We start from the raw sequence: 23,036 nt of genomic DNA, 5'->3' as shown, positions 1-23,036 counted from the left end.
CTTTGTTTGTGAAGGGGTCAAAGTGTCTCTTTGGAGTTCAAAAGTTTTCATTTTTGGGTTTCATTTTTTCCCCTTCTACTATCGAGATGGACCCTGTTAAAGTCCAGGCCATTTATGATTGGACTCAGCCGACATCTGTGAAGAGTGCAAAACTTCCTGGGCTTTGCTAATTTTTATCGTCGCTTCATCAGTAATTTTTCTAGTGTTGCTAAACCGTTGACTGATTTGACCAAGAAGGGTGCTGATGTGGTCAATTGGTCTTCTGCGGCTGTGGAAGCTTTTCAGGAGTTGAAGCGTCATTTTTCTTCTGCCCCTGTGTTCTGCCAGCCACATGTTTCGCTCCCGTTTCAGGTCGAGGTTGATGCTTCTGAGATTGGAGCAGGGGCTGTTTTGTCGCAAAGAAGTTCTGATGGCTCAGTGATGAAACCATGTGCCTTCTTTTCTAGAAAGTTTTCGCCGGCTGGGCGCAATTATGATGTTGGCAATCGAGAGTTGTTGGCCATGAAGTGGGCATTCGAGGAGTGGCGTCATTGGCTTGAAGGAGCCAAGCATCGCGTGGTGGTCTTGACAGATCACAAGAATTTGACTTATCTCGAGTCTGCCAAACGGTTGAATCCTAGACAGGCTCGATGGTCGCTATTTTTCTCCCGTTTTGATTTTGTGTTTTCGTACCTTCCGGGCTCTAAGAATGTGAAGGCTGATGCCCTGTCAAGGAGTTTTGTGCCCGACTCTCCGGGTGTTCCTGAGCCGGCGGGTATTCTCAAAGAGGGGGTAATTTTGTCTGCCATCTCCCCTGATTTGCGGCGGGTGCTGCAAAATTTTCAGGCTGATAGACCTGACCGTTGCCCAGCGGAGAAACTGTTTGTCCCTGATAAATGGACCAGTAGAGTTACTGTATCTCTGAGGTTCATTGTTCGGTGTTGGCTGGTCATCCTGGAATCTTTGGTACCAGAGATTTGATGGCTTGATCCTTTTGGTGGCCGTCTTCGTCACGGTATGTGCGTTCTTTTGTGCAGTCCTGTGGGACTTGTGCTCGGGCTAAGCCCTGCTGTTCTCGTGCCAGTGGGTTGCTTTTGCTCTTGCCGGTCCCGAAGAGGCCCTGGACGCATATTTCTATGGATTTTATTTCGGATCTCCCTGTCTCTCAAAAGATGTCGGTCATTTGGGTGGTTTGTGATCGCTTCTCTAAGATGGTCCATTTGGTACCCTTGTCTAAACTGCCTTCCTCCTCTGATTTGGTGCCATTGTTTTTCCAACATGTGGTTCGTTTACATGGTATTCCGGAGAACATCGTTTCGGACAGAGGTTCCCAGTTTGTTTCGAGCTTTTGGTGATCCTTTTGTGCTAGGATGGGCATTGATTTGTCTTTTTCCTCGGCTTTCCATCCTCAGACAAATGGCCAAACTGAACGAACTAATCAGACTTTGGAAACATATCTGAGATGCTTTGTTTCTGCTGATCAGGATGATTGGGTGTCCTTTTTGCCTTTGGCTGAGTTCGCCCTTAATAATCGGGCCAGCTCGGCTACTTTGGTTTCGCCGTTTTTCTGCAATTCTGGTTTCCATCCTCGTTTCTCTTCAGGGCAGGTTGAGTCTTCGGACTGTCCTGGTGTAGATACTGTGGTGGATATGTTGCAGCAGATTTGGACTCATGTGGTGGACAATTTTACATTGTCCCAGGAGAAGACTCAACGTTTCGCTAACCGCCGGCGCTGTGTGGGTCCCCGACTTCGTGTTGGGGATTTGGTTTGGTTGTCATCTCGTTATGTTCCTATGAAGGTTTCCTCTCCTAAGATTAAGCCTCGTTTCATTGGTCCGTATAAGATTTCTGAGGTTCTCAATCCTGTGTCATTTCGTTTGACCCTTCCAGCTTCTTTTGCCATCCATAATGTATTCCATAGGTCGTTGTTGCGGAGATACATGGCGCCTGTGGTTCCATCCGTTGATCCTCCTGCCCCGGTGTTGGTTGAGGGGGAGTTGGAGTATGTGGTGGAGAAGATTTTGGATTCTCGTATTTCGAGACGGAAACTCCAGTACCTGGTCAAGTGGAAGGGTTATGGTCTGGAAGATAATTCCTGGGTCTTTGCCTCTGATGTTCATGCTGCCGATCTGGTTCGTGCCTTTCATTTGGCTCATCCTGGTCGGCCTGGGGGCTCTGGTGAGGGTTCGGTGACCCCTCCTCAAGGGGGGGTACTGTTGTGAATTCTGTTGTCAAGCTCCCTCCTGTGGTCATGAATGGTACTTCGGCTGGTTCTGTCCATGGGCTTCCTCTGGTGGTTGTGAGTGGGGCTGCGGCTTCTGAGTTTCCTTCCACAGGTGACGAGGTTAATTCGTTAGCTGGCTGCTCTATTTAACTCCACTTAGATCATTGCTCCATGCCACCTGTCAATGTTCCAGTATTGGTCTAGTTCGCTCCTGGATCGTTCTTGTGACCTGTCTTCCCAGCAGAAGCTAAGTTCCTGCTTGTTTTTCTCTTGTTTGCTATTTTTCTGTCCAGCTTGCTATTTTGATTTTTGTCTTGCTTGCTGGAAGCTCTGGGACGCAGAGGGAGCGCCTCCGCACCGTGAGTCGGTACGGAGGGTCTTTCTGCGCCCTCTGCGTGGTCATTTTGTAGTTTTTTGTGCTGACCACAAAGTTACCTTTCCTATCCTCTGTCTGTTCAGTAAGTCGGGCCTCTCTTTGCTATATCTATTTCATCTCTGTGTTTGTAATTTTAATCTTAACTCACAGTCATTATATGTGGGGGGCTGCCTTTTCCTTTGGGGAATTTCTCTGAGGCAAGGTAGGCTTTATTTTTCTATCTTTAGGGCTAGCTAGTTTCTTAGGCTGTGACGAGTTGCATAGGGAGCGTTAGGAGCAATCCACGGCTATTTCTAGTGTGTGTGATAGGATTAGGGATTGCGGTCAGCAGAGTTTCCACGTCCCAGAGCTTGTCCTGTATTATTAGTAACTATCAGGTCATTCCGTGTGCTCTTAACCACCATGTCCATTATTGTCCTAACCACCAGGTCATAACAGTGGCCCCATGTAGCCTCCCAATACTTACCTGTCTCCCCCGGTGCTCCTCTTGGCTCCCGATGGGCGCCGCCATCTTCAAAATGGCGGGTGCATGCGCAGTGCGCCCGCCGGCCGGCACCGGGAGAATCTTTGGGGTCTTGGCTGCCGGGGGAGCCGAGACCCCAAAGAACATGAACGGGGTCGGTTTTACCGACCCCTGTTTTGCGATCGCCGGTAATTAACTGTTTACCGGCGACCGCAAAAAAAAAAGCAAAGTGTAATTCTCTGTCCTCTGATGTGATCGCACATCAGAGGACAGAGAAATAGGGGGATTTGGGGACCCTATTATACTTACCGGTGTCCCTGGGTCCTCCTGCTGCTCCTCCTGGCCGCCGGCGTCTTCTTGGCAAAAGAAAATGGCGGGCGCATGCGCAGTGCGCCCGCAATCTGTCGCCATCTGCCGGCCGGCAGGAGAAGAGCAGTTGGGGCTAAAATTAGGGTTAGGGCTAGGGTTAGGGTTAGGGCTAGGGTTAGGGCTAGGGTTAGGGTTAGGGCTAGGGTTAGGGTTCGGGCTAAATTTAGGGTTAGGGTTGGGGCTAAATTCAGGGTTAGGGTTGGGGCTAAATTTAGGATTAGGGTTGGGGCTAAATTTAGGGTTAGGGTTGGGGCTAAATTTAGGGTTAGGATTGGGGCTAAATTTAGGGTTAGGCTTCTTTCACACTTACGTCGGTACGGGGCCGTCGCAATGCATCGGCCCGACATACCGATGCACGTTGTGAAAATTGTGCACAACGTGGGCAGCAGATGTAGTTTTTCAACGCATCCGCTGCCCAATCTATGTCCTGGGGAGGAGGGGGCGGAGTTACGGCCACGCATGCGTGGTCAGAAATGGCGGACGCGACATACAAAAAAATGTTACATTGAACGTTTTTTGTGCCGACGGTCCGCCAAAACACAACTGATCCAGTGCACGACGGATGCGACGTGTGGCCATCCGTCACGATCCGTCGGCAATACAAGTCTATGGGCAAAAAACGCATCCTGCGGGCACATTTGCAGGATCTGTTTTTTGTCCAAAACGACGAATTGCGACGGATGCCAAACGAAATTGTGAAAGTAGCCTTAGGGCTAGGGTTAGGGTTGGGGCTAAAGTTAGGGCTAGAGGTGGGGCTAAAGTTAGGGTTAGAGTTGGGATTAGGGTTAGGGTTTGGTTTAGGGTTGGTATTAGAGTTAGGGTTGGCATTAGGGTTACGCTTGGGATTAGGGTTAAGGTTAGGGTTGTGATTAGGGGTGTATTGGGATTAGGGTTAGGTTTGAGGTTAGGGTTGAGATTAGGATTAGGTGTGTGTTAGATTTAGGGTTTTGATTAGGGTTATGGTTAGGGTTGACATTAGGGTTGTTTTGGGGTAAGGGTTGTGATTATCGTTAGGGTTAGTGATTAGGATTATGGATCGGGTTGGGATTAGGGTTAGGGGTGTGTTGGGGTTAGGGTTGGAGCTAGAATTGGGGGGTTTCCACTGTTTAGGTACATCAGGGGGTCTCCAAACACGACAGCCAATTTTGCGCTCAAAAAGTCAAATGCTGCTCCCTCCCTTCTGAGCTCTGCCGTGCGCCCAAACAGTGGGTTACCCCTACATATGGGGCATCAGCGTACTTGGGATAAATTGGACAACAACTTTTGGGGTCCAATTTCTCCTGTTACCCTTGTGAAAATAAAAACTTGGGGGCTACAAAATCTTTTTTGTGGAAAAAAAATATTTTTTTATTTTCACGACTCTGCATTCCAAACTTCTGTGAAGCACTTGGGCATTCAAAGTTCTCACCACACATCTAGATAAGTTCCTTGGGGGATCTGGTTTCCAAAACAGGGTCACTTGTGGGGGGTTACTACTGTTTAGGTACATCAGGGGCTCTGCAAACGCAACATAATGCCCACAGACCATTCTATCAAAGTCTGCATTCCAAAACGGCGCTCCTTCCCTTCCGAGCTCTGCCGTGCGCCCAAACAGTGGTATACCCCTACATATGGGGCATCAGCATACTCGGGATAAATTGGACAACAACTTTAGTGGTCCAATTTCTCCTGTTACCCTTGTAAAAATAAAAACTTGGCGGCTACAAAAAATTTTGTGGAAAAAAAATATTTTTTTATTTTCACGACTCTGCATTTTAAACTTCTGTGAAGCACTTGGGCATTCAAAGTTCTCAACACATATCTAGATAAGTTCCTTGGGGGGTCTAGTTTCCAAAATGGGGTCACTTGTGGAGGGTTTCTACTGTTTAGGTACATCAGGGGCTTTGCAAACGCAACATAACGCCCACAGACCATTCTATCAAAGTCTGCATTCCAAAACGGCGCTCCTTCTTCCGAGCTCTGCCGTGCGCCCAAACAGTGGTTTACCCCCACATATAGGATACCAGCATACTCAGAACAAATTGGACAACAACTTTTGGGGTCCGATTTCTCTTGTTACCTTTGTGAAAATAAAAACTTGGGGGCTAAAAATCTTTTTTGTGGAAAAAAAAATATTTTTTATTTTCACGACTCTGCATTCTAAACTTCTGTGAAGCTCTTGGGCATTCAAAGTTCTCACCACACATCTAGATAAGTTCTATGGGGGGTCTAGTTTCCAAAATGGGGTCACTCGTGGGGGGTTTCCATTGTTTAGGCACATCAGGGGCTCTCCAAACGCGACATGGCGTCCGATCTCAATTCCAGACAATTCTACATTGAAAAAGTAAAATGGCACTCCTCTTCCAAGCTCTGCGGTGCGCCCAAACAGTGGTTTACCCCCACATATTGTGTATCGACGTACTCAGGAGAAATTGCACTACAACTTTTGTGGTCTAATTTCTACTGTTACCCTTGCGAAAATAAAAATTTGGGGGCAAAAATATTATTTTTGTAGAAAAAATGCGATTTTTTTATTTTCACGGCTCAACGTTATAAACTTCTGTGAAGCACATGGGGGTTCAAAGTGCTCACCACACATCTAGATAAGTTCCTTAAGGGGTCTAGTTTACAGAATGGTGTCACTTGTGTGGGGGTTACCACTGTTTAGGCACATCAGGGGCTCTCTAAACGTGACATGGCGTCCGATCTCAATTCCAGCCAATTCTGCATTGAAAAAGTCAAACGGCGCTCCCTCACTTCCAAGTTCTGCAGTGCGCCCAAACAGTGGTTTACCCCCACATATGGGGTATTGGCGTATTCAGGAGAAATTGCATAACAAAATTTATGGTTACATTTCTGTTTTTATACTTGTGAAAATAAAAAAAATGGTTCTGAATTAAAATGTTTGCAAAAAAAAGTTAAATGTTCATTTTTTCCTTCCACATTGTTTCAGTTCCTGTGAAGCACGTAAAGGGTTAATAAACTTCTTGAATGTGGCTATGAGAACCTTGAGGGGTGTAGTTTTTAGAATGGTGTCACACTTTGTTACTTTCTATCATATAGACCCCTCAAAATGACTTCAAATGTGATGTGGTCCCTAAAAAAAAAAGGTGTTGTAAAAATGAGAAATTGCTGGTCAACTTTTAACCCTTATAATTCACCAACAAAAAAAGAATTTTGTTTCCAAAATTGTGCTGATGTAAAGTAGACATGTGGGAAATGTTATTTATTAACTATTTTTCATGACATATCTCTCTGATTTAAGGGCATAAAAATACAAAGTTTGAAAATTGCAAAATTTTAAAAATTTTCCCCAGATTTCCGTTTTTTTTCATAAATACTCGCAAGTAATATCGAAGAAATGTTACCACTAACATGAAGTACAATATGTCACGAAAAAACAATCTCAGAATCAGTGGGATCCGTTAAAGCTTTCCAGAGTTATAACCTCATAAAGTGACAGTGGTCAGAATTGCAAAAATTGGCTCGGTCATTAAGTACCAAATTGGCTCTGTCACTAAGGGGTTAAACAAACTAACATTAAACTGTTCATCTTACTTGTTAATACACATAAGAGTATTGTATAATACAAAATTAAAGCGTTATTACCATAATGACTTTATTTTACACAAAGCAAAGTAAATGAATATTTATTGTTAATATGTAGTTAAAGCCCAATATATAGTTTATTTCTTCTATCTTTGTCTTTTTTGCTACTATTTGCTTCTCTGTTCATCCAGATTCATATAGCTGCAGTTTTCACCCTCTCTTGTGTTCACCTGTCTAACTCCACCTTCCTGAGTGATCATGAAGCCAATCTAAGTATAGAATTCACTTTATGTTTCTGTGCATTGTATTTGTCTGTCCACATCCTGCTTGGTTGATATTATATTCTGCCTTCTTCATAAGTTTACCTGCCTGTGTAGTTTTGCATCATGAGCTGGTTCTTACAAGAGGTGGACATACGGTGCAGCTGCACCGGGACCCGGAAGTGGGGGGCAAATAATAGTGAGAGCAATCTGGCCAGAGGCTTCTAAGGGCCCACAGCCAGATTGCCCTAATCATAGGTGGCGTGCTAAGCAGGGATCGTTACTGCGGCTCTGCTGCCTGCGGTAGAAAATGACAACGGAGACACAGGAACACTCCTTAACCTCCCGCCCGGTGCTTCCTCTGTGACACAGGCAAGTGCCTCATCACTCTGCATGCGCCTGTGTCGTTTAGAAAGTTCCCGAAGAAGGAAGCAATGTTGCTGCGGGGGGAATGGACAGAGAGGTAAGCGAGAGAATGAATCTCTGTGTGTGTTTTGTTTTTTTTACAATACAGTGAGGAGCAATAAACTGGGGACTGGAGGCATCCTCTCAGTTCATTTTCAATTAGTGCCTGTCTAGTCGGCACGCAACTACATGTATGCAAATTGCCGGCACCAGAGAATCTTGTAGTGCACACTGTAAGAATTCAGAAGTCTGCAGTCACGTAGAATAACTGCAGACTTATCACAAACCTGGAAAACCCCTTTAACCCCTTTCTGACATCTGACATAATAATCCATCCCTGTGCCCTGGGCCTATTTGACTATGAATAGATTATTACTAGTGATGAGCGAACGTGCTCGCCACTGCTCGTTACTCGCCTGAGTACACTATGCTCAGTGTGCTCGGCGAGCACCGAGCATTTCCGGGATTATTCGGCGGTAATTGGTGTCTCCAACCAGCATTTTTGGGGGACTTTAGAGACCCAATCACGTTGCAGGGAATGTGTGCCGGGCCATCAAACGCCGCAGCCATCTTTGTTGTGGTCGTGCAGTGATTGGCTTGGCCGCAGAGCATCATCCTGAGTAAAAGAGACCTGGCACCGCCCTGCTTGCCACATTCTGCTCCGGTTTCAGCGAGAGTAGAGAGAGCTGCTGCCGAGATAGGGTCAGAATCGTGGTTTTATAGTTAGTGTAGGTCTGGAACTCTTAAATCCACAACTCCTGAGAAACCAACAGTCCTTTTTAGGGCTAATTTGTGGGTCCTGATATTGCAGCGCTAGGTAGGCAGTGCACAGCATATCCACATCAGTCCAAGGCCTGTAGACACTGTATGTGTGTACATAGCTCCCACTGCATCTCTCCCAAAGCTCCATAACCATCTGCTGCTGCTGCAGCTTCTTCTATATATCTAGTTGCATTTTTTTTCCAAAAAATTCACCCCCCCAAAAAAAAAATATACAATGTGTTCCGTCAGACTGATGCCTGTTTGAGAATCATAGTTTCTCAGGCATACGTAGTATAGTTGTGTGTGTTAGCCCTGTGCCACTTTTTTTTTGGCGTTTTAAATTCACCAAAAGAGGCCTCATATATCTGCGTGCTCCAAGTTTTGGCATTTTAGACTGTTTTGCCACTGTTTTAGCTGTCTGTTACTCTAATTATATGCAGCACTATTTAGCGTTTAAAAAAAAAAACCTGACCACATATTTGCCAGTGTGGTATTTCCGTGACAGCCCTCATATATCTGCATGTTCCAAGTTTGGTCATTGTAGGCCAAATTACCACATTTTCCTGTTTGTTACTCTAATTATATACAGCACTATTTGGCATTTAAAAAAAAACAGGCCACATATTTGCCAGTGTGGTATTTCCATGACAGCCCTCATATATCTGTGTGCTCCAAGTTTTGTCATTGTTGGCCGCTGGACCACTTTTTTTTCTGTCTGTAACTGTAATTATATACAGCACTATTTAGCATAAAAAAATAGAAAATGGCCACATATTTGCCAGTGTGGAATTTCCGTGACAGCCCTCATATACCTGCATGCTCCAAGTTTGGTCATTGTAGGCCGGTGGACCACTTTTTCTGCTGTCTGATACTCTAATTACATACAGCACTCTTTAGCATAAAAAAATATAAAAAGGCCACATATTTGCCAGGGTGGTATTTCCATGACAGCCCTCATATATCTCTGTGTGCTCCAAGTGTGGTCATTGTAGGCTGGTGGACCACTTTTTTGCTGTCTGTTACTTTAATTATACACAGCATTCTTTTGCATTTAAAAAAATACAAGCCACATATTTGGCAGTGTGTTATCTCTGACAGACATTTCATGTATTTGTGGCCTACAAATTGTGGAAATTCAGTCCTACATTCAGCTTTATTTGCTGTTTGTTACCCTATTTCGGTACACTATTTTAGTTTAAAAAATTAAAAAATACAGGCCCCATATCGAACAGTGTGGTATCTCGTAAAAAATACTTCTCTTTCAAGTTGTTATGGCTGCTTCATGACTGTGTTAAATGCTCAAACTACTAATACCACCATCATCATCTTCTGCCTAGAGGCAGTCACTGCGCACATAGAAAGTCTGAGAAGCAGAGTGTGAACGCTTGGGCGGTGTTGTACTCTGTCTCTGTATTACGAAGGCGTTTGCTCCCACCAATAAAAGCGGTACTGCCAGAAAGCAAGGAGCCATGATCACAGTGACCGCCAGAGAGCGAGGCACCGTGCGCTCCATGACCGTGAGTAGAGCGCATGTTCGCAGTAGAGAGAGATAGTTCATGCTCCGTGTTCAGCTTTGCAAAACAATAATGAAAGGTCACAGAGGAATGACAGAGGATGTTGGTACGGTCAGCAAGGTACTCTCACAGCCTTTTTCCAAACAAAGTACTCCTTGTGAGAGTCCCCCACGCCTCAGAACCAGGGCGATAGGAGGGTCTGAGAAAACTCTCCCCAAACTCACCTCCTCACTTTGACCCCGATCTTTCGGTGTTCCCCATGGCTCAGTTCTAGGACTCCAATTCTACTCCATCTACACCTTCGGCGTGGGACAGCTGATGTAATGGCACGGTTTGCTATATCATCAGTACGCCGATGACACGCAGATCTACCTATCTGCACCTGACATCACCTTCTTAGTGATCAAAATCACACGTCTTCACGCTATTTCATCCTTCTTTTCTGCTCACTTTCGATTAGTATCGCAGGAACATATTCCCACCTCAGATGTACTTCTTATACTGCTGTATCATTATAGCAATGACCTCCCTGACCAACCAAATCTGTCTTTTTTCTTTTACTGCACAACTGAAGCAGAATAAATGCCATATAATATTTCACTACTAATGAAATAACTTTTCAGTATTATTATCACAGGAAATTTTGCCCAACTAAGATGGACTTCTTACACTGCTGTGTCAATTTAGCTATGCCACTTCTAACTAACAAGGTCTGGCTTTTAATGCACAATTGGTGTAATTTAAATGTCTTATAATATTTCACTGCTGAAAATATTTTGCCGGAATACTAGCACAGGAAAATTTGCCCACTGCACATTGACTTGTTACAGTGCCAAAGCAATATAGTGATGCTTTTTCTAACCAACCAACTTTGCCTTTTTTTATTTATGTAGAACTGGCACAGTATAAATGGTGTATAATATTTGTCACCCGAAAAAAATTGGCAGGAATACTAGCACAGGAAAATTTGCTCACCTCACATGGACTTGTTACAGTGCTAAAGCAATATAATGATGATATTTCTAAAAAAAAACCTACTATCGCATTTTTATTTTGATGCACAACTGGTGCAGTATAATTGGCATATGAAATTTGTCTGCCGAAAACAAATTGGCGTGTATACTAGCACAGGAACATTTCCCACCTGACATGGACTTGTTACAGTGTCGGAGCAATATAGCGATGTTATTTTTAACTAACCAACTCTTTTTTTTAAATTTTGATGCACAACTGGTGCAGTATAAATGGCGTATAATATTTGACTGCTGAAAAAAGTTGTCAGGAATACTGGCACAGGAAAATTTGCCCTCCTCACTTGTCTTATATAGACCCGATGACGCTATGCAGCCAGTCAATCACAGTAATGACACATACAAGATGGCTAAGGCATTACAGTGACTGGCAGGCTATCTCTGCATGTTTATTGGCTGTCTAAAAAGCTCCAAACATGCAGGAGGGTTTGAGCTTCCTCTCTAGCATTTAAAAATTACTCCCCAAGTTGATAATGCTACAGATTAAGATGTAGTATGTGCCATAAATATCTACTTTTTTAGATATTTTTTGTAATCAATGTCTTGAATTGCAGTAATAACTCCCACCTTCTTTTTTGCAGACTATGATTGAAGCATGAAAGAAGACATTTTTATTGTTTATTTTTTGTGGACTTGATGAGTAGAGATGACCGAATATGTTCGTCTCCCTCCTTATTTTGCAAGCTATAGCGCTTACCGAATAAGCTGCAGAGGGAACATGGATCGCTTCTGCTGATCAGCTGTCTGATGCCACAGCTGCATGTGTCACGGCTGTTTGGCAGCCTGTTTGTTGGGCTCTTCATGCATGTATTGTGCCTGTCACACAGCCGCAACACATGCAGCTGCGGCGCCGGAGAGCTGACAAGCAAGGGCGATCCAGGTATCCGGGTTCCCTCCGCAGCTTAAAGGGACACTGTCACCTGGATTTGGAGGGAACAATCTTCAGCCATGGAGGTGGGGTTTTGGGGTTTTTGATTCACCCTTTCCTTACCCGCTGGCTGCATGCTGGCTGCAATATTGGATTGAAGTTCATTCTCTGTCCTCCATAGTACACGCCTGCACAAGGTAATCTTGCACAGCGCAGGCGTGTACTATGGAGGACAGAGGATGAACTTCAATCCAATATTGCAGCCAGCATGCAGCCAGCGGGTAAGGAAAGGGTGAATCAAAAACCACAAAACCCCGCCTCCATGGCTGAAGATTGTTCCCTCCAAATCCAGGTGACAGTGTCCCTTTAATCAGTAAGGACTATAGATGTCCGAATAAGGAGGCACTCAAACAGATTTGCTCATCTCTATTGATGAGGAGATTTTGGTCTTTTGGAAACTAAAAATATCAGCTTCCAACAAGACAATGACCCAAAGCATACTGCTAAACCAACACTTGAGTGGTGTAAGGGAAAATGTGTAAATGTTTTGGAGTGGCCTAGTCAAAGCCTAGATCTTAATCCAATTGAGAATCTGTGGTCAAACTTGAAGATTGCTGATCACCAGCGAACACTATCTTACTTGAAAGAGCTGGAGCATCGATTCATGTAACCTGTATGACTGTTCATTTGTTTTTAGGTGTTGAAAAATTTGAAAATAAAAAAAAAAAAAAAAAAAAAGAAAGAGCTGGAGCAGTTTTGCCTTGAGGAATGGGCAAAAATCCCAGAGACAAGATGTGTAAAACTCATTGAGACTTAGCCAAAGGGACTTGCAGCTGTAATTGGCACAAAAGGAGGCTCTACAGAGTACTGACTTTAGAGGGGTGAATAGTTATGCCTAGGGTTGAGCGAAACGGGTCGTTCATTTTCAAAAGTCGCCGACTTTTGGCAAAGTCGGGTTTCATGAAACCCGATCCGACCCCTGTGCGGGGTCGGCCATGCGGTACGCGACTTTCGCGCCAAAGTCGCGTTTCAATGACGCGAAAAGTGCCATTTCTCAGCCAATGAAGGTAAATGCAGAGTGTGGGCAGCGTGATGACATAGGTCCTGGTCCCCACCATCTTAGAGAAGGGCATTGCAGTGATTGGCTTGCTGTCCGCGGCGTCACAGGGGCTATAAAGGGGCGTTCCCGCCGACCGCCATGTTACTGCTGCTGATCTGAGCTTAGGGAGAGGTTGCTGCCGCTTCGTCAGAAGCAGGGATAGCGTTAGGCAGGGTCCATTAACCACCAAACCGCTTGTGCTGTAGCAATTTCCACAACCCAACACCACCTTCGGTGTGCAGGGACAGTGGAAGCTACATTTTTTTTTTTTTTTCCTCAGCGCTGTAGCTCATTGGGCTGCCCTAGAAGGCTCCCTGATAGCTGCATTGCTGTGTGTACGCCGCTGTGCAAACCAACTGCTTTTTTCAAAGCACAAATCCTCTTGTTCCTTCCTTTCTGCACAGCTATCTTGTTTGTTTGTCCACACTTTTTATTTAATTTGTGCATCAGTCCACTCCTTATTGCTGCCTGCCATACCTGGCTGAGATTACTGCAGGGAGATAGTAATTGAAGGACAGTTCCTTTTTTTTTTTTTTTGTGGGAGATTAAGATTGGCATTTCTGCTAGAGTGCCATCCCTGTCTGTGTTATCTCTCACTCAGTGGGCCATAGAAAGCCTATTTATTTTTTTGGTTGATTTGGGTTCTAAATTCTACCTGAAAAAATCAATAAATCAATCAGTGGGAGATAAATATTGGCCTCTGGGCTTGTGTGCCACTCCTGACTCCTGTGTGCATCCTCTCTCACTCAGTGGGCCCTACAAAGCCTTTTTTTTTTTTATTTGTTTTCTAAATTCTCCCTGAAACAATCATTTTATTTTATTTGGTTTCTAAATTATTCCTGAAAAAAATCTTTTTTTTTGTATTTTTTTTTCTAAAGTTTCCCTGAAAAAAAAAAAAAATCAAATCAGTGGGAGATTAATATTGCCCTTTCTGCTTGTGTGCCAGTCTTGACTCCTGGGTGTGCCATCTCTCTCTCTCCAATTGTGGGCCATAGAAAGCCTATTAATTTTTTTGCTTGATTTGGGTTCCAAAATCTACCTGAAAAAATCACTAAGGCCGGCTTCACACTTGCGAGTTTTACGGACGTAAGAGCGCAGAAACTACGTCCGTAAAACTCGCCAAAAATACGGCACAATTATTCTCTATGCCCCTGCTCCTATCTGCCGTATTTTACTGATCAGTATTATACGGCTTTCTACGGCCGTACAAAATCGCAGCATGCTGCGTTTGTCACCGTACTGCGCAAGAAATACGCCAATGAAAGTCTATGGAAGCGTGAAAAATACGGATTTCACACGGACAAGCAGTGTGACTTGCGAGAAATACGCAGCGCTGTAAGAGAGAAAAGCCGGTAATTCAGTGCGGTGTACAGTAAAATCACACTGACAGCTTACAGTCCAATAGGTAGAATAAATGTGTACACATAGAATAGGTATATATATATATGTCAATGAGACACATATATGTATATATATTAATATTTATTCCAGCGCTATACAGCTTGAAAGCCGGTAATTCAATTACCGGCTTTTTCTTTCTCCTTCCTAAAACCCGACATGATTTGAGACATGGTTTACATACAGTAAACCATGTCTTCTCTCCATTTTTTTTGCAGATTCCACACTACTAATGTCAGTAGTGTGTATCTGCAAAATTTGGCCGTTCTAGCTCTTAAAATAAAGGGTTAAATGGCGGAAAAAATTGGCGTGGGCTCCCGCGCAATTTTCTCCGCCAGAGTAGTAAAGCCAGTGACTGAGGGCAGATATTAATAGCCTGGAGAGGGTCCATGGTTATTGGCCCCCCCCTGGCTAAAAATATCTGCCCCCAGCCACCCCAGAAAAGGCACATCTGGAAGATGCGCCTATTCTGGCACTTGGCCACTCTCTTCCCATTCCCGTGTAGCGGTGGGATATGGGGTAATGAAGGGTTAATGCCACCTTGCTATTGTAAGGTGACATTAAGCCTAATTAATAATGGAGAGGCGTCAATTATGACACCTATCCATTATTAATCCAATTGAATGAAAGGGTTAAATAAAACACAAACACATTATTTAAAATTATTTTAATGAAATAAAAACAATGGTTGTTGGAGTATTTTATTCTACGCCCAATCCAATCACTGAAGACCCTCGTTCTGTGAAAGAAAAAACATAATAAACCAACAATATACTTACCCTCCGCAGATCTGTAACATCCAACAATGTAAATCCTTCTGAAGGGGTTAAAACATTTTGCAGCAAGGAGCTTTGCTAATGCAGGCTGCTCCTCGCTGCAAAACCCCGGGGAATGAGTCTAAATATAGATCAGTGAGGCGCCCTCTGCTGGCTGTTTATAGATCGTGGGAACTTGCCTAGAAAGCCTGGGAGCTTTCTAGGAAATTTCATGGCTGCCATCTCCCTTTCCCAACTGAAACACATTCCTTGCCTGGCTCACACCTTAAACCTGGTGGTGCAGTGCTTCCTGAAAAGTTATCCGGAGGGAGGATACACATACACGGGCAGGCAGTAGGATGGCAGACATGGAGTTGTCAGGTGTGCAGTGGTCGAAGATTCAAGACATGTGTCAAGTCCTTCAGTGTTTTGAGGAATGCACACGGCTGGTTAGTGCAGACAACGCCATAATAAGCATGAGCATCCCCCTAATGCGTCTGCTGATGCAAAGTTTGACGCACATAAAGGATCAGGCGTCTGCAGCTGAGGAAGAGGAAAGCCTTGATGACAGTCAGCCATTGTCTGCCAGGGCAGTGTACAGGACGAGGTAGCGGGCAAACAGGAGGAGGAGGACGAGGAGGATGATGGGGATGATTATATTTTTAATGAGGAAGCTTTTCCGGGGCCAGTGGAAATTGTTGGCGCGGCAAGGCCGGGTTCTGGTTTTTGGAGGGACACAAGTGACGTGGATTTGCCTGAAACTGCCCCTCAACCAAGCACAACCACAGATTTGAGAACTGAAACTTTGGGCCACATGGTGGATTATGCCTTACGTATCCTCAAAAGGGACACACGCATAACAAAAATGATGAACGATGACGATTACTGGTTGGCCTGCCTCCTTGATTCTCGCTATAAAGGCAAATTGCAAAATATAATGCCACATGAGAACTTGGAACTAATATTAGCAACCAAACAATCAACTCTTGTTGACCGTTTGCTTCTGGCATTCCCTGCACACAGCGCCCGTGATCGTTCTAACACGAGCTGCAGGGGCCAGCAGACCAGAGGAGTTAGAGGGGCAGAAATCAGAAGTGGCGTTGGCCAGAGGGGTTTTCTGACCAGGTTGTGGAGTGATTTTGCTATGACCGCAGACAGGAGAGGTACTGCAGCATCAATTCAAAGTGACAGGAGACAACATTTGTCCAGTATGGTTACTAACTATTTTTCATCCCTTATCGACGTTCTCCCTCAACCGTCATTCCCATTTGATTACTGGGCATCAAAATTAGACACCTGGCCAGAATTGGCAGAATATGCATTGCAGGAGCTTGCTTGCCCGGCAGCTAGTGTCCTATCAGAAAGAGTATTCAGTGCTGCAGGTTCAATACTAACAGAAAAAAGGACTCGTCTGGCTACCCAAAATGTAGATGATCTAACCTTCATTAAAATGAACCACAACTGGATTTCAAAATCTTTTGCCCCACCTTGCCCGGCTGACACCTAGCTTTCCTATGTAAAGGTCTTGCCTGTGGACTATTCTGAACGACTTTTCCAATCTCGTAATTTGCAGCACCTGATTGTCCAGCATCCGACATGTTAACACCTCCCTAAATGGCCAAAGTCCCCACACGGGGCCGTGGTATCGCCACTTGGCGCCAGCACCCATGAGAGTACTGTTTGTCTGAGGAGGTGGGTGTGCCCGCTTTTGGTCGACGGCACTGCCACTAGGTCCCTCATAGTACAATAAAGTGTCTCTGGCGGTGGTGGTGCGCACCCAACGTCAGACACACCGTTGTAATATGAGGGGCCCTGGGCCTGTACCGCCGGCCACAAGACAGTCCCCCCCAGCTCAAACAGTGCTCTACCACTTGCAAAATTTTCTCTCACAGCTCCACCAATGTTTAGTCTATGCGCTGACATCCTTCAATGCCTGGCACTGTCAATACCATTGTATTGACATTTTTCTTATGTTAGGCCTTCGAAGCCTGTCTGCGGTCACTCCTTCCACTAGGCCTCCACTGACCTGTCTACTGCTGCCCGTGTTCCCCAGGAACCAATTTTAAATTGCCTACAGCCCAATTTTTGTTATGTTAGGCCTTCGAAGCCTGTCTGCGGCCCGTTCTTTCCACTACTACTACACTGACCAGGCCACTGCTGCCCGTGTTCCCCTGGAACCAATTTTAAATTGCCTACAGCCAGCCCAATTTATTATGTTAGGCCTTCGAAGCCTGTCTGCGGTCCCTCCTTCCACTAGGCCTCCACTGACCTGTCTACTGCTGCCCGTGTTCCCCTGGAACCAATTTTAAATTGCCTACAGCCAGCCCAATTTATTATGTTAGGGCTTCGAAGCCTGTCTGCGGTCCCTCCTTCCACTAGGCCTCCACTGACCTGTCTACTGCTGCCCGTGTTCCCCTGGAACCAATTTTAAATTGCCTACAGCCAGCCCAATTTATTATGTTAGGGCTTCGAAGCCTGTCTGCGGTCCCTCCTTCCACTAGGCCTCCACTGACCTGTCTACTGCTGCCCGTGTTCCCCTGGAACCAATTTTAAATTGCCTACAGCCCAATTTTTGTTATGTTAGGCCTTCGAAGCCTGTCTGCGGCCCGTTCTTTCCACTACTACTACACTGACCTGGCTACTGCCGCCCGTGTTCCCCTGGAACCAATTTAAAATTGCCGACAGCAAGCCCAATTTATTATGTTAGGGCTTCGAAGCCTGTCTGCGGTCCCTCCTTCCACTAGGCCTCCACTGACCTGTCTACTGCTGCCTGTGTTCCCCTGGAACCAATTTTAAATTGCCTACAGCCCAATTTTTGTTATGTTAGACCTTCGAAGCCTGTCTGCGGCCCGTTCTTTCCACTACTACTACACTGACCTGTCTACTGCTGCCCGTGTTCCCCTGGAACCAATTTTAAATTGCCTACAGCCAGCCCAATTTATTATGTTAGGGCTTCGAAGCCTGTCCGCGGTCCATCCTTCCACTAGGCCTCCACTGACCTGTCTACTGCTGCCCGTGTTCCCCTGGAACCAATTTTAAATTGCCTACAGCCAGCCCAATTTATTATGTTAGGGCTTCGAAGCCTGTCTGCGGTCCCTCCTTCCACTAGGCCTCCACTGACCTGTCTACTGCTGCCCGTGTTCCCCTGGAACCAATTTTAAATTGCCTACAGCCCAATTTTTGTTATGTTAGGCCTTCGAAGCCTGTCTGCGGCCCGTTCTTTCCACTACTACTACACTGACCAGGCCACTGCTGCCCGTGTTCCCCTGGAACCAATTTTAAATTGCCTACAGCCAGCCCAATTTATTATGTTAGGGCTTCGAAGCCTGTCTGCGGTCCCTCCTTCCACTAGGCCTCCACTGACCTGTCTACTGCTGTCCGTGTTCCCCTGGAACCAATTGTAAATTGCCTACATCCCAATTTTTGTTATGTTAGGCCTTCGAAGCCTGTCTGCGGCCCGTTCTTTCCACTACTACTACACTGACCAGGCCACTGCTGCCCGTGTTCCCCTGGAACCAATCTAAATTTGCCGACAGCAAGCCCAATTTATTATGTTAGGGCTTCGGAGCCTGTCTGCGGTCCCTCCTTCCACTAGGCCTCCACTGACCTGTCTACTGCTGCCCGTGTACCCCTTGAACCAACATCAGAAAATATAAAAATAAGTATTTTGCTTATAAAAAAGAAAATACTGGAGAGATATCAAATGCAGACATTTTAACATTAAAAACAAACACATACAACAAAAATCTGGTACAGTACTAAAAATGGCCACCAGCTACAATAACTTTCTCCTGCAAGTAGTTAACTGAAAGTTTTTTTCAATTTAAAACACAGATATGGCATCCACCGAGTGTTGTCCTGTCGCGTCTTCTTTATATTATTGCCATGAAGATGCAAAACAATGAAAATAATAAAATCATTATTTACCAAAAAAATAGAGTAAGTCAAAACCACATTGCAAATAAACATTCATTACAAATAAAGAAGCAGGGCGCGTCCGAGGGTGAGTATATACCTAATAAGAATATAATCACCCTCGGACGCGCCCTGCTTCTTTCCGACAGCCTTCCTTCCTAAGAATCAGCCCTTCCGTGGTGTAGAGAGAGGGTGTGTTACACTCCAAGGTGTTCCCCAGGTTGCCTTTCCTGAGCTTCGATCTTCATGCTCTCGTTTAGTAGTTGTCGGAAAGTAGGCTGCATTAGGCCTACAAATTGGGTATGGGGTGGAGAGAGATGGTGTGTTACACTCCAAGGTGTTCCCCAGGTTTCCTTGCCATTGCTTCGGTCTTCCGACTCTCGTTTAGTAGTTGTAGAAAACTACACTGCATTAGGCCTACAAAATGGGTATCGGGTGGAGAGAGATGGTGTGTTACACTCCAAGGTGTTCCCCAGGTTTCCTTGCCATTGCTTCGGTCTTCCGACTCTCGTTTAGTAGTTGTAGAAAACTACACTGCATTAGGCCTACAAAATGGGTATAGGGTGGAGAGAGATGGTGTGTTACACTCCAAGGTGTTCCCCAGGTTTCCTTGCCATTGCTTCGGTCTTCAGACTCTCGTTTAGTAGTTGTAGAAAACTACACTGCATTAGGCCTACAGAATGGGTATCGGGTGGAGAGAGATGGTGTGTTACACTCCAAGGTGTTCCCCAGGTTTCCTTGCCATTGCTTCGGTCTTCCGACTCTCGTTTAGTAGTTGTAGAAAACTACACTGCATTAGGCCTACAAAATGGGTATCGGGTGGAGAGAGATGGTGTGTTACACTCCAAGTTGTTCCCCAGGTTTCCTTGCCATTGCTTCGGTCTTCCGACTCTCGTTTAGTAGTTGTACAAAACTACACTGCATTAGGCCTACAAAATGGGTATCGGGTGGAGAGAGATGGTGTGTTACACTCCAAGGTGTTCCCCAGGTTTCCTTGCCATTGCTTCGGTCTTCCGACTCTCGTTTAGTAGTTGTAGAAAACTACACTGCATTAGGCCTACAAAATGGGTATCGGGTGGAGAGAGATGGTGTGTTACACTCCAAGGTGTTCCCCAGGTTTCCTTGCCATTGCTTCGGTCTTCAGACTCTCGTTTAGTAGTTGTAGAAAACTACACTGCATTAGGCCTACAAAATGGGTATCAGGTGGAGAGAGATGGTGTGTTACACTCCAAGGTGTTCTCCAGGTTGCCTTTCCAGAGCTTCGATCTTAATGCTCTCGTTTAGTAGTTGTTGGAAACTACACTGCATTAGGCCTCCAAATTGGCTATGGGGTGGAGAGAGATGGTGTGTTACACTCCAAGGTGTTCTCCAGGTTTCCTCGCCATTGCTTCGATCTTCCGACTCTCGTTTAGTAGTTGTACAAAACTACACTGCATTAGGCCTACAAAATGGGTATGGGGTGGAGAGAGATGGTGTGTTCCACTCCAAGGTGTTCTCCAGGTTGCCTTTCCTGAGCTTCTATCTTCAGGCTCTCGTTAAATTGTGGTTAAATGGAACAACTGCATTTGGCGTACTAGTTGGTTTGGGGCCTACTAACAGTGTCTGCCGCTCCTTGCTGTTCTCCTGGTTTCCTGTCCTGAAATTCCGTTTTCAGGCGCTCGTTAAGTAGTTGTTAATGTTAGACTGCATTTGGCCTACTAGTTGGGTTGGGGCCTACTATCGGTGTCTGCCACTCCTTGCTGTTCTCCTCCACTGAACAAAGCTGTGCCGCCTGTTTACTACGGTTGCCAATTTTGAACTGCATTTCGACTACTTACTGATTTGGGCCTACTCTCTGTGTCAGCCTCTCATTCTAGTTGTCCTCCACTGCAATGCCCCCTGGTTATTCCTGTGTTACCAATTTTGAACTGCATTTAGCCAACTTTATTCTTTGGGCCTATATCTGTGTTTCCTCCTCATCCTGCCCATTGCCCAGCCAGTGATAGATGAGTCTGCTGGTACATTGACCCATAACGCAACATTCCCCGTGCACGCTACACAACAACATTGTGACCCTGCTGAAAGTCAGGTTGCTCTTCCCGCATACCATACCATCTTACACGGGGACAAAGAGGAAGGTGCAGATGAAAGTGCAGGTTCCTTCATCAGGTGGGGGGAGGAATACTAGTTGGCGACGTCACTGGCACAGGGCCTCTCATAGTACGCAAAAGTGTTGCTGCCGGTGGGAGGCGCCCCCGCCGTGCAAACACACCACTGTACTTTGAGGGGCCCTGTGCCAGTGCCAATGCCAACGAGTGGGCCCCCCCTGCTTGCTCAGGTTCACAGCACTTGCAAAGTTGAAATACTTACCTCTCCCTGCTCCACTGCCGTGACGTGGTCCAGATTTCCTGGGCCCACTAATTACTTGAACCAGCCCTACCCACCACAACTTTAGCCAAATGACCCTCAATTTCAAATGCCTTCCAATTATTATAAGGTAAATTACGCTTGACAAGCTTCATTAAGAAGAATGGATGGTTTTGACATTAAAATGGGCACTCTAGGTGTTTTCCTGGCCCCCACTCACTGCCGACTATGCTGCCCCATTGACTTGCATTGGGTTTCGTGTTTCGGTCGATCCCGACTTTACGTCATAATCGGCCGATTTCACTCGACCCGACTTTTGAGATAGTCGGGTTTCGCGAAACCCGGCTCGACTCTAAAAAGGTCAAGGTCGCTCAACTCTAGTTATGCCCACTGATGTTTCAGTTATTTTGTCCAATGTGTTGTTTGCCACAGAAGAAAAACAATTTTTCACAGTTGTAGGCATGTTCTTCACATGAACTGATCTAAACCCTAAAAAATTTGAAATTACAAGTTGTGAGGTAGCAAAACATGAAAAGTGAAATGGGGGAGAATACTTTTGCAAGCCACTGTATCTTGAATTATTTGTTACTCAGCAATATCTGCTATTGTCTGTGCATGTCCCCTGTTAATTGTAAAGTGCTGCATAATATGTTGGTGCTTTAGATATAAAAAATATTTTTATTATATTTTGATCAGTGGAGTCCGCTTTCTCATTTTTGTAGAGGGTAAGCTCTTATGGCCAGCAGGGTCCTGTCTCTTTCTCTATATCGCCTGTAAAGTGAAAGTACTTATGGTCAGCTGGGTTGGCTCTCTCAACATCGGATCCTTAGCATTGATCAGAATAGGACATGCTCTGAGTTTTACAGATCTCCTTCTTGGGTCTGTAATTTTCATGGATGTGTGAATAGATCTGTGACATTCTATGGGTCCCAATGCTGTCGAATAAAAAATTGAACAGCATTTGAACACTTCAAATATATGTGGTAATGTACCGTTATGCTCAACTTTTCTCCAAGTATCAGTCCCAGCACCACTGGTTCATCAGCTCTTCTCTATTTTTATCTTTTGTCTTCTATGGGTATGTGCACATCATCTTTTAGACGTGTGAGCACTCACTGAGCTTTTCAAGCAGAAGATGATTTAGTAAAAAAGAGTTTATTTGCCTGAACCAGTCTTTACAGCATCTTTTCTGTTCATTTTTCATTTTTTATATTGCATGACTAGTGTGCCTGAAGAATGGTCATGTAAATAATAGTCAGTTTGCTAATTTTAAATGCTTTGCATCTTTGTAAATGTGAATCAGTTAAAAAAAAGCTCCAAAGATTGAACATATCACAGCAAGACATATGTTAGGGATCGAGTTCCCGCCTCTACACAGGGGGAATCTCGAGCCATCTCCGCTGCGGTCTCCCATTCTTCTCCTGCCACAGTGGAGCCTGATCAGCCCAGACGTCGGTCATAGCGTCTGACTCAGCCTGATACTGTGCAAAGGGTTATTGCTGCCTTTCCAGGTTCTGCCATTGTAGCCAGTTCTGGTCAGCGGCGAGCAGACGTCTTTGGGACTAAGTCCTGCTTTTCCCCTTCTGAGCATGCCCAGGGTAAGATCTCTCATTGAAGATCAAGGGTCACATGCTCAGGTACTGCAGCAACTCCCATTGGTCCTCTAGAAAGGTCCTGAACATGTTCAAGTTCTGTGGCAGCTTTCCAGTGGTCCTTCTGGGAAGGTCCTGAAGTTGCTGCAGCT

This window comes from Ranitomeya imitator, chromosome 1 (genome assembly GCF_032444005.1).
Source record: "Ranitomeya imitator isolate aRanImi1 chromosome 1, aRanImi1.pri, whole genome shotgun sequence".
Lineage (NCBI taxonomy): Eukaryota > Metazoa > Chordata > Amphibia > Anura > Dendrobatidae > Ranitomeya > Ranitomeya imitator.
This window is presented reverse-complemented; position numbering follows the sequence as displayed.